The sequence below is a fragment of the Panthera onca genome, chromosome C1, assembly GCF_046562875.1.
Source record: "Panthera onca isolate mPanOnc1 chromosome C1, mPanOnc1 haplotype 2, whole genome shotgun sequence".
NCBI classification, from domain to species: domain Eukaryota; kingdom Metazoa; phylum Chordata; class Mammalia; order Carnivora; family Felidae; genus Panthera; species Panthera onca.
The window spans coordinates 148,058,536-148,070,491 of record NC_138346.1 but is presented as its reverse complement, the minus strand read 5'-3'; the positions used below and the strand labels follow the sequence as shown (position 1 = coordinate 148,070,491).

Below are 11,956 nucleotides of genomic sequence, written 5' to 3'. Positions count from 1 at the left end.
ATACTATATTCTTTATTGTCAGCTAATCCTGCCTGAACTCATTAAATGGCAGTGTGTGGGTTATTTGCTGTCAGTGAAATTATCAAAGGCATTTTTCAGCTGGGGCACCGGGAAAACATATGCTTCAATGCCAACTAAAACAATAATGAGGAAATGTTATGATCAGTCTTGACCAGATGACCCTGCCCATTTTAGATTAGTTCTTAATTTCAGCACAAGGGTCATCCTGTGAATTCTTACAATAAGTCACTGCTCACCACTCACATGAAAAAGATGTGACTTATTAGAAAACTCACTGTACTCATTGCAGTTAATGAGATGTGGAAAGCTTTGTAATTTGATTTGCTGGGCCATATGCTGTAAAGGGATACTGCTGATTTCATTCCTCCGTATTTAATTTAAGCAGTATGCAATACCTTCTTCATATGGCTACTTATATAATAAAAATTAACTTGGGGTATAAAAAATACACCATTGTGGGGTTTATTACTTGGTGTGGTTCAGTTTCAAGTGTTTTTCATGGAAACATCTGTAAGTAATGTGTGTGGGTCTAATTTTAAATCCCGCCAAATATTTTCCATTTAACATTTGGTTTAACTGACAAGCCCGCAGAGGTGGTTTTCAGAGTTGTTGGTAACAGATACGTACAGTATTCCCAAGGCTATAGCCTTCTTTTTTTTTTTTAATGGCAGACAGATAACAGTAATCCAAAACTCGGTTTTTGAACTTTTTAGCATTTCAGTGGATACAAACGGCAGTTGAGAATGTAGGCACTTCTAACCCTTAAAGACCAAGCTGCGGTTTAATCTAGTATCCCCTAAAATTACCTTGTTTATGACTTTTGTTTCAACATCTGCGGCCAAGGATTCGGGTGGCAGATTCTCTGCAAGGCTGACTGTGGGAAAGAGACCCTTCAGGACAGGGGCTTGCCTCCCCTCTGAGAGAGGGGGAGGGAGGAGGACTAACAGTCTGAGACATGGGCCAATGCCCAGGGAGGTCTGATCCTCCAGAGAGGTTCTAGAACCCCATTCTATTTTTCTACGGTTGAAAAAAATACATATTTTTTTCAAATATACAAATATACAGATATAAATAAATGTGTATATATCCTTGCTCAATTCTTAGGGGGCACCCAGGCCCCCTGGACTATCCAAGGGTCTGGTCAGCAGCTGGTCAGTAATACAACCACCAAATGAGGAGATGAGGTTGCCGGATAAAATAGAGAACCCTGAGTTGAATCTGAACTTCAGATAAACAACAAATATTTTTTTTAGTATAACGACGAGCCGCAGCGTGCCACACTTTTGCTTGCTCAGTCGGGCACCCCTACCACCGGCCGGGTGACTGCGTGTCGTTCCAGGCTAGGAAGCCTTATCCGAGTTGTGTGATGACGGCGGCCGGGCAGGAGCCACAAGCGCCCCCACCCCTCCGGGCTGGGGGTCGGCGCCGCGCTCCGCTTGGAAACGCGCCCGATCGCACCGGGGCGTCGCGGCACCGCCAGCTCAGCACCGGGCCGGGCACGAGGCGGGGACCCCCAGAAACATACCGAAACCGTCTCCATGGCTGCCTCTGAAATAAAGCGGTGTGTGTGGGAAGAGAAACTCGAGGGGGAAGTTCAGCAACCAACGCAGAGGTGTAGAGTGAAACCTCGGGGCGGGGGGGGGGGGGGGGGGGGAACTGTCGGTTTTGCTTCGAGGGAATGGAGTTGTGCAACTCGCGTTGCGAAATTTCACCCGGTTGATTCTGTGAGAACTGAAGTTTGTTTTAATTGTCAATTAAAGGGAAGGGGGCCCGGGCGCGCGGGGATCCGCAGGACTGGGAACCAGCGTGGGTCCGATGACGGGGCCGGCCGCTGGGGGTCAGGATGCGCTTGCCGAGCGTCCCTGCCGCGGGCCGGACTTTCCCGAGACACCGAGGCCCCGCCTGAGAAGTTGATGGAAGGCGCGCCTTAGGTGTCCCCGCAGCCGGCCGTCCTCCCCGGGGTCCCCCCCACCCACCCCCCCCCCCCCCGCCCCGGGAGCCCCTTATTTGCGAGGCCCATCTAGGCCCGCGCGCGCGTCAGGTACTAAATTGCCTTTATGAGAGCCGAGCACGCTTGCCGATGACAACGCTCTGATAACAAAAGAAGTGTGGCCTTGTCGAAGATTTTATGTAAAAGGAAATGGTTCATTTGAATTCAGAAGGAATATTAAAACAGGCCGGGAAGATCCAAGCCTTGGATTTTCTGCCTTGTGACTCGCTTCTTAGAACTCGTTTAAGAAAAAAGAGAGGCGGGGGGGGGGGGGGGGGTTGGGGGGGGGGAGGAAAAGGAAACACTACCCAAAATATCCAACCACGGTTTAATTTTTGTTTGCCGCTGCTGTTTTCTTCAGATCAAGGTTGCCTTCTTGTTAACCCTGGACTGCAGCGGCAGAAAATTAGATTGCCTTCGCTGAGGGATTAACCAGAAAGAAGAGTTAGGGAATGTGGAAGCCTTGAGAGACTGGAAATCAGCGAGTTTGAAATGTTTGAAAGAAAAAAAAAAAACCTTCAGTGGCTTAAGAGCTTCACTAAGACACTTTAATTTTATTTATTTATTTTTTATTTTAACGTTTCTTTATTTTTGAGACAGAGAGAGACAGAGCATGAACGGGGGAGGGTCAGAGACAGGGAGACACAGAATCTGAAAGAGGCTCCAGGCTCTGAGCTGTCAGCACAGAGCTGGATGCAGGGCTCGAACTCATGGACCGTGAGATCATGACCTGAGCCAAGTCATGACCTGAGCGGAAGTGGGCCGCTTAACTGACTGAGCCACCCAGGCGCCCCACTAAGACACTTTTAAAAAAGAACCCAAATTGCCCTTATTTAAGAGCGTTGGAGATCCAGATATGAGTCCTGTTACTTTGGCCAAGAAGTCCACTTACTCATTCTGTCTTTTCTCCCCGTTTTTATTTAAAAAAAAATTTTTTTTAGTGTTTTTATTTTTGAGAGAGAGAGAGAGAGAGAGTTCGAGCAGGGTACGGGCGGGGACAGAGAGAGAGAGAGAGGGACACACAGGATCTGAAGCTGTCAGCACAGAGCCTGACAGGGGGCTTGAACTCAGGAGCAGAGAGATCACGACCTAAGCTGAAGTTGATTGCTTAACTGACTGAACCACCCAGGTGCCCCTCCCCTCTCCCCCATTCTGTGTGTCTTTAATGCTTAACGGAAATGCTTAACTCAATCACCAACCAGGAGTCTCATGCCAACTGTATGATTTGTTTTGCAAAGACTGATTTTTTTGTTGAAGCCTCACGTTTCTGTTCCTTTTGGTGATGGTACGTGGAAGAAAGAACTGGTGCCTTTCTCAGGACCTGAATAAGAGGGAAATGTGTCACATCTTTCCACTGGGCCCAAGTGTTTTTCTGTGGCAGGGCTGCTTGGTCTGGGAGTGATGTTAAAGGACTCTCTCACAAACTGCTAACTTGGCTTAGAGACAGACGCTCTATTCTGAACATTCATTCATTCACTTATCCAACCAGCATTTATTAAGCACTCAGTGTATGTGTGGTACAGTGCTAGGTGTGAGGGATACGGTGTCTACTCGCACAGAGTCATGATCTCATCTTCCAGGAGCTTGGGGTCTGGTGGGGAACCAGACGATGTGAAGAGAGACCGAGGTTATTCTACTGTGTTGGAAAAGTCAACCTGCTTGTCCTCTCTGCCGTCTAAAAGATGAGAAAAACCCAGGCTGGTCCGTATGGTTTCATAAGCAAGTGGTGTATCAGCAATAACAACAAAGTTCAGTTTAATTTCACAGTGGCAGGTGTCCGTCCTTGCTGGCCGACCCCTGCCTTTTGTAGGGGTCCATTTTCCTCCTCCAGTGACCCAAGTGCCCTTTGAAGCCACACCCCCTGCCTGCAAACCAGTAGGATAAAATGGGGATGGGGGCAGTGAGCAGGCTGACACCCGTACTGTCTGACTTTCTAACCAGCTGTTGAATGGCTTGACACGGCATTACTGTGAGAATGGGGAACCGTTCTTTTCTTTCTGGAAGGAGAAGCCAGAAGTTTATTTAATCTTTTCTAGGCAACTTATTTTATTGCATTTTTAATTTCCTCTCTTGCATTAACATGACCCTTTTCACTGGCTTCCCACGCCTGGTGCTTAATTACTTATCATTAGCAATGTACACGCGGGCCTTGCTGCATATTTATAAATGTGATCATTAGTACATGGAAAGACAAAGGCTTCTTTAAGACTGTCATTAGTTATTCTGTTTTCATGGAAATGTTCATTAGGAGAAACTACCCACCTGGTTAAATAATTATAATTAAGAATTGGTAATCTCCTTTGCATTTTTAACTTGATCTTCCGTCTGTTTGTATAAAGCTAAACAAGCCTTATTTGGCCAGTATTCTATCTTTCATTTTCACGAGAATCGTCGACAAATGCAGACTCTTTGTCTTTAACCTATAGGTGGTGACGGAGGTGCACGATGGATACAATTTTTGTAACACAGCAGTTACCTCCAAACCCACTAACCAGCCACGAACGGCGAGTCAGGGAACGGAGTGGAGCATCTCCGGTCCATTTTATTTTCTGGACTTCTGTCGGTGGTGCAAACTGAACTGCAGGCTTGTAACCAAACTTTGCAAAGGGTCTCCTTCGGCTCCTCAACCACAGAGACACCAGGCTGCGTGGCCACTGGCCACACCTTTCCTCGGGGCGTGCCAGCCAAGGCAAGTGGCGGTTGGATGGCGAGCGTGGTCCCGTGTCCGTGTCCAACTCTTTACATGTTGTTGACTAGGGGTAACCGCAGCAGTGTTATGGCCGTGGCCCCGCCGACGCGCAGGAGAAGAGAATCCACGAGAAGTCTTCGAATTGCTAGCAAGTGGCCCTGAGGCCCATACGTGGCTATGTGTCAGCTGAGCTGAGACAAACGAGGTGACAGAAACACAAGGGAAGGAAGCACGGTTATGCAGCTGCCCGCTCCCCTCTGCCCAGACTGGTCCTCGGCGAGCCGCCACCCTGGACTGATGAGAATATGCCAGTGATAAACCACAACTGTGGGAAACACTGGGTGGGGGCATAAATATCATCTGTAAACAATTAGGCAGCCACTGCTCATTCAGTGCCGTTTTGAGAAGCTAAGGAAGTCTGCAATCAGTTATATCTCCAATTACCATAAAAATATATTAGCCATTCATTCATTTATTAATGATTCATCAGTTAACCACACATAATGAGCAAATAATTAGCAGTGCTGTACGGTTGCCAAAATTGAAGAAGTGTTGGCATTTTAAAGATGAAAGGTTGCATTTATGCAAAAGTCTGGCGATGATAAAGTTAATATGGAAGATAATTATAAAAGTGGCTGTCCTATATTACAGACTGAGGTACCACAAAACTTGCCTAATTGAACTGAAATGAATATTCTTCCAAAGTCTGCGTGTTGCCACACACAAACTGCTGAATTTCTCCCGACGATCTCCCTTCAGTAAGGTGCACTGCACAATACAAGTTAATAAAATGCCAGACAGCTAGACTGTGTTCTTTGTTTGCTTGGTTCAGGGCCTCGTGGAAAACAATAAATTGCATTCATGTCAGCTGAGGCCCATCCCTTTGCTAATTACCGTTTGGTGCTGAAATGACTTCTGTGAAATTGGGAGCATGAGGAAACATACAGCCATACAAGGGAGGCTTTTCAGAGTTTTGCAGTAAATGTGAGATAGGCCTCAGGCACACAGATGTTAAAACAGTGAATTCCCCCACAGATTACACTAATGGAAACCCTGTCAGGGTAAGTCAAATCCGGGTCTGTGGTCAAAATCTAATTAAGGTTTCCGTACTTAAAAAGAATATGAATGCCTGGGGGTGGCGATGAATGTATAAGAAACTCACTTGTTTGTAAAACTGTTAGCATGAATAGTAAGTACCGTGGGGCTGTTACCTGCGATGTAACACCTGCTTTCCGAGTCGCTCTCTGCCTTGCCGCCTGTATCGGGGCGGGTTATTCCAGAGGTCAGCGAACTCGGCTCAGGCCACCGTGGCCTCCCGTCCTCTGTGCCCGGTACCAGGCATGATTTGAGGTCACGGATGAAAATGGATCCTCAGAAGTCTCTCTGGAATCCCAGAGGATGCTTTGCTTTGCCACATGAAAACCACCCCAGATGATTCTGCCCAACTGCCTGGCGCCACTGAGGAAATAGTTGTTGCTGAGGGTGTGGGGCCGGCCAAATCTCCCCTCGTGGGGAAACAAAGGGTCGTCTGCTCCGCGGCGCGCCCTTCAGCCTGCCGGGACTACCTCCCCGAACAGCTGCGGCGTGCAGGCGGGGCCCTGCTTCTAATAGAGGAAATGAATTTATAATGCTACAGCCTCTTCATTTTCACCACGCACAAATTTTCCCTTAAATACTTAAAAACAACACCCAGGGCTGGATATACCTTAAATTTCGAATAAATGAAATCTTAATCCAGTCTGTTGCTGAGTCTGAGTTGTTATTAAAGAAATAAATTTGAAACAGCAAGTGGTTTGAGAATTTTTGAATTTAATTATTTAAATCTACTTAGGGTAACTCTCACGCGCTATTTCAGTTTCCCATTGAGAACATGAATTCTGGGAAAGGTATCCCACGCAGGGCCCTGGAAATATTAACTTTCATGTACAACTGTGGGCTCAGCCGTAGACAGACAATGCCACCCCCTCCCCCGAAAAGCAGAAGAAAGAAACTGTGAGACTCTTTTTATTTTTTATTTTTTTCCTCCCGATGTAAATTTCAGCCAAGTGATACAGGATATGTTTTTTAAAGAATGAGGAAAGCAAGTTCTCTTCTTTGGACTTCTCTGGCCCTCTTCAGATACACTGTCTACGTGTAAACGCTTTGAAGGTCTTTAGAGAGCAGTAGGTTTATACAGTCATTCACTGAGAAAGTCAGGGGGCAAAAGGAGAACACAGATGATAACCTGAATAATTGAAATAGCCAGTAACTTATGTAGGGTGTATCTTGGCCTAGCGATCCGTCCGGGGCCGGAATTTCGACATTTGCGAAAATGGGTCTTCTGCCGGGAATGTCCCAAGGGCAATAGCCCCAGGCTTGGGGAGGGCCACCTGGACCTTTTGGTGTCACTTTGCTCCTCCCTTGGAGAGATTCTGCTTCATGACTAGCCCCGGTGGCACCGTTGCCTTAGTTCTGAGAGCAAAGGGCTCCCTTCCTTCCTGATTGTAGCAGTCCGGCTCTTTAATGGTGTCCACACTGGCATGTGGCAGGGGGAAAGTGCAAGAATCGGGCACGAACTTGTCACTTCATCTTTTTCGCCATTTCACCAGGATTTTGGTATGGCACACGTAGGTTTTGGACCCTGGCAGATGGGGTTAAGCTGCCAGACACCTTGTGAAGAATCTTGCTGGGGATTCAGACCTGAGCGAGACAGAAGCCAGGTGTCCAAATCATTCCTATTCTCTGCTGACCATCGGAGAGTAGTCGGGACCTCGTGATTCATCACAACTGCCAAGTGGAACTTTCCCACACCCAACCCGGACTAACGAGAGGATATTGACTTGGAGTGATTTCTAGATTCAGAATTCTATTTTTCCGCTCGGTATAAAAATCTTCACAGAAGCCAACATCTTTAAGAAAAAAGCAAATCTTAGTGTGGGGCCCAGCCTCGACCTCTTCCCCAGTAAATGTAAAGGGCTACAGAAATGGCATATTTGGCAACAGTCGGCGGGTGAACGTTTTACAGTGTGGCAGAGCTGAAGAGCACGAGGTGAAGCGGGTTCCACAGGAAGTGAGGTCCAGTGGCTAACAATGGCTCGGAGGTCAAAAGTCTCTGGGTTTATGTTTTTAATAACAGTAGCACAGACTTGTAGCTAATTTGTGGTATTTACTTTTTTAAAAAATCTGCATGCATTTATGCAATGACTCTCTTTTTTCCAGGTGCAGTGCTGGGCCCTAGGACTTCAGAGAGGAAACGTCAGGGTTCCTGCTCTTGGGAGACTCTCATTTCTGCTTGGGAAGCAGGCGCTCAAACTTCACGTAGCCAGATTTCTGCATCATTACAATGCCTGGCATGCAGGAGGCCAATAAATGTTTGTTGAATGAATGGATCTGTTAAAAGGGGAGTTGTCGTGTTTCCTGTCTTTCTAAGGAGTTACTGTGTGAGTTAGAGAGTTAACATTTATAATTCATTTTATGCCCCTACATGCTCTATAAGTACAAATTATTAAATATCATCATAGTGAACTAGGGTCCTAAACAGCCAATTACATTTTCTTATGAAGTTGGTGACATTTAGATCCTTTGTTGGGCAGATGGTGTCATATTGCACCTGTTGGAAAAGTAGGCATTTTGGGAAGGGACGTTAATTTAGAACTATTTATAATATAGGAAAACACAGGGCCCCTTAATAAGTGTATTCGTATTGTTTTCTGAGGAAGTAACACAGCTGACCTAGGTCTAAACTATTATTGTTATTTTGTTTCTACCACACTAATTCTTTGTATCAGAGCTTCAGAAATTAAAAGACCATCATTTCTTAAAGCACTAGTCCACATTTCTTCTTCATTTCTGGTATTCTCTTTTCCTCTTTTATTTTTTATTATTAAAAAAATATGAAATAAATTATATAAAAATATATAAAATATATAAAAATATAAAATAAATTAAAATAAAATTTTTATTATTAAAAAAAATTTTTTTAATGTTTACTTATTTTTGAGAGAGAGAGAGAGAGAGAGAGAAAGAGACCGAGTGCAAGCAGGGGAGGGGCAGAGAGAGAGGGAGACAGAATCAAAAGCAGGCTCCAGGCTCTGAGCTGTCAGCACAGAGCCTGGCGCGGGACTTGAACCCACAAACCATGAGATCATGACCTGAGCCAAAGTTGGACGCTTAACCGACTGAGCCACTCAGGCACCCCTGGATTGACTTTTAATCCCAATTTGTCCTCAGCTTTCTGTCTCCTTGGCATGTTTCTCTTCTTTGTGTCTGTCTCTCCTCATCCTTCTCTCTTCCTTGTCTCCATCCTCCTCCCTTTCCCTCTCCTGCCAAGATGTGTCATTCCTCAGGGACACGCCCACACCGCTTCTGAGCCCAACTGTACCATGGTCCGTTGAGGTCTCAGAGCAGCTGTTTCTGCGTGGATTTTTAAGCTTCCATGACCCACTCTTCTCCCAGCCAGCTTCTGGGCAGGAAGCACTGTAGCAGCCCCGATGACTTCCTCACTGCCCTGCAAATGCCCTGTCTGCTTCCTGGGCCTTTGCTCTTGTGAATATGTTACCTGGAAGCTGTCCCCTCCTGTCGCATCTTTCTAAATTCCACGTATCTGTTGACCATGTCCTCTTTGAAACTGTTCTTTGTTCCCCTGATCTTCACCCCTCTTCTAAGCTCCCACTGACCACAGTTTAGCAACTCCTTCTGCTGTAGCCTATACTTTAGTCTTAGCTATCCCATACAAACCCTAAGCTTTTTATAGCTACAAAAAAGACACAGCGCTTATCATGTGCCAGGTTGTGTCTTAAGGTGCATTACATTATTATCTCATTTCATCTTCGTGACAACCCTACGAGGTGGTCATTATAGATCATTATAGGTCATTACAGAGCTACTTTATAGATCAGGAAACTAAGGTGCAGAGGCCACGACTGACTTACTCATGGTCACATAGTTAATAAGAAGTGGAACTGGGTTCTGAGTAGTCACTATGCTGTAGCCCCCAGGTCCCCCTCAGGAGTGAAGGGTTTACTCCTCCAGCTGCTAGGAGAGCTGTTGCCTGATAGCCCTCAGCTGTCAGCCCTCTCTGCTAATTGCCTCTGCTTCAGTGACGCTCTTCACCCAAGGCATGCCCCTTTGCTGGGGCATCCTGTATCCAAAGATTGGTTTTCAGGAGGGACAAAGATCTTTCTACCTCACCCCAGCTTGGGACAACTTCTATGCACAAACCAGCTTCAGAGGTCTCTGTCAGGTTGGCTGAGGCCTTTGTTGTGACTACACTGTAGCCCAACTTCTCCCTTGGCCAAACCCTTTTTCCTTCCCTTTGCTTTTCCTTCTACAAATGGTGATTTCCTAGAGCAGATACTAATATGTATCCTGTACATAAATTTCTGATTCAAAGTCTAATTCTCAGAGAGCCCAACCTAAACAGTTTGTATCAGGAGTGGTATGAGAAAGGAGATCTAAGATGGGATTCTGGAACTTGGTCACCTGATAGCCACTGGTAATGAGGACTCCCATCTCTAGGAGTAGGAGGAGCAGTGATAGATCCTGGCACAAGGTAGCAGTGGTGACCTTGGATGGGATGCTGGTGGAAGGGAAAGCACTAGTGGGTGAATCTATTGGGCATTTGACAAATATGGGGGACTAGCAATTATAAGAACAGTGGCACTGAATGGCTATATTCCTGGGGGCAATTAATGCTTTGGAAAAGGAGAGTAATTAGCTAGCAATTAAAGGCTCAGTGTGAAAACCACAAAGCTTCACGGATTGGATATAAAGTGAGCCTCAACTCTTGTTGTTAGTGGGCAGAAAAAGTTGAAAGTCAGGGCTAGAACTTAATCATAAGATGAGCAAGTTCCAGGAAAGGTTGAATGTTCAACCTAGGTAGATGTACCATGCCAGGCCAGGGTTCTGATAGGGAAAGAGCAGGACCTTGAGATAAGAGATAGCGACATCTGAGTTAATGCATTTGAACATCTGGAGGCCCCAGATTCCCCTAAATCCTCTGAACCCAAGAAGTAGCCCACTTCTCTTTGTTAAAGACTAGCACTACCCTCTTCTCTTGCTTGAAGGAGAAGTGGAGGCCTCAGTCTTGCAAGACAAATGTGTCCCCTTCCCTTTAAGATCTGTCCCCACATCCCTTCTCTTAGCAACCAGACCAGTACATAGGATTAAATCCCAACATGGCCTTGCTGGGGAAAGTGCTGGTTCTTCTAGGGGAGGAGACATACTATGACTTGAAGGAATTACAGGATCTAGCCAACAGGTATTGGCAGGGTCTGGAACATTATTTGAGGGACTAGGTTCTGGGAATACTGGATCTAGGTGGGTGGAATATAAAATTATAAAAGGGAGAATTTTCTGATATGAGTCACTCATCTGGGATACAGGATGTCTGGTAAGGATCCTAGCATGTTGCTAATATTCTGCTAGGATGGCTCCCAGAAACTTGGAGAAAGTAGTGGTCCACATAAAATGAAGAAGAAATGAATCACCATGATAGTTGGTGACAGAAATGATGAAAAGTTTCAAAGAAATGGGCATGACAGAGTGGGGATATCACATAAGGTCAGAAATCCCACCAAATGACCAAGTTCAATAGGAGGGTCCAGAGAATAGACTGTACACATTATGAAATGCAGCTTCTGGTATGCTTTGGGATTCTGCCTGTTGGTCATCAAATGGTTATGAGACTAGAATTGTCCATCATAAACGGTTTTTGTTTTTTTTTTTGGTCAGACTCAACAAGTCATAATGTTAAGGGGGTAAGCCCAGAAGTAGTCCATTGAAAAATGGAAGGGGTACACTTGGGATTGGACATAAGCAGGGCCAGAGGGCACAAGTAGATGGTGTGACCATGTGGCCCAGACCCCATGTCATCATTCACCACCGCTGCACTGCCTCTCCCTCACTGCACACCTGTGGCTGCGTGGAGGTCTCTTATGTTGATGGAGTTGATGGAGAATATAAAGGGCCCAGTTTGGTTCATTGATGTGTGGACTTGGTCCGTGCTACAAATCAAAAGTGGATTGTTATGCACTGAGTCCTACTCAAGGGTCACCGATCAGTGGAGATCCTCCCTATGACCATAGCTTCAAATGGTATACCTGCTCATCCACTTTGTGGGAAAGGAGAATATACACAAACTCATGGGCAATGGCAAATGTCTTGGCTAAATGGTCAGGAGCCAGAAGAAAGAAGATTGGAAGACAAGGAGGTCTGGGGAAGAGGCATTCTTGTGGGCGTGGGCATGAAGTAGGAAGATCTTGGTATCACAGGTATAA

The 11,956-nt window shown here is 45.9% G+C and overlaps 1 long non-coding RNA gene across 1 annotated transcript; it reads left to right on the top strand.

Annotated features, from left to right (window-relative positions):
- Window positions 1-905: 905 nt before the first annotated feature.
- LOC144617232 (uncharacterized) lies at window positions 906-6,394 on the top strand. Its single transcript, XR_013557529.1, has 3 exons — window positions 906-1,633; window positions 3,250-3,296; window positions 4,438-6,394. It is a non-coding gene; the product is annotated as an uncharacterized LOC144617232 (long non-coding RNA).
- The last annotated feature ends 5,562 nt before the right edge of the window (window positions 6,395-11,956 follow it).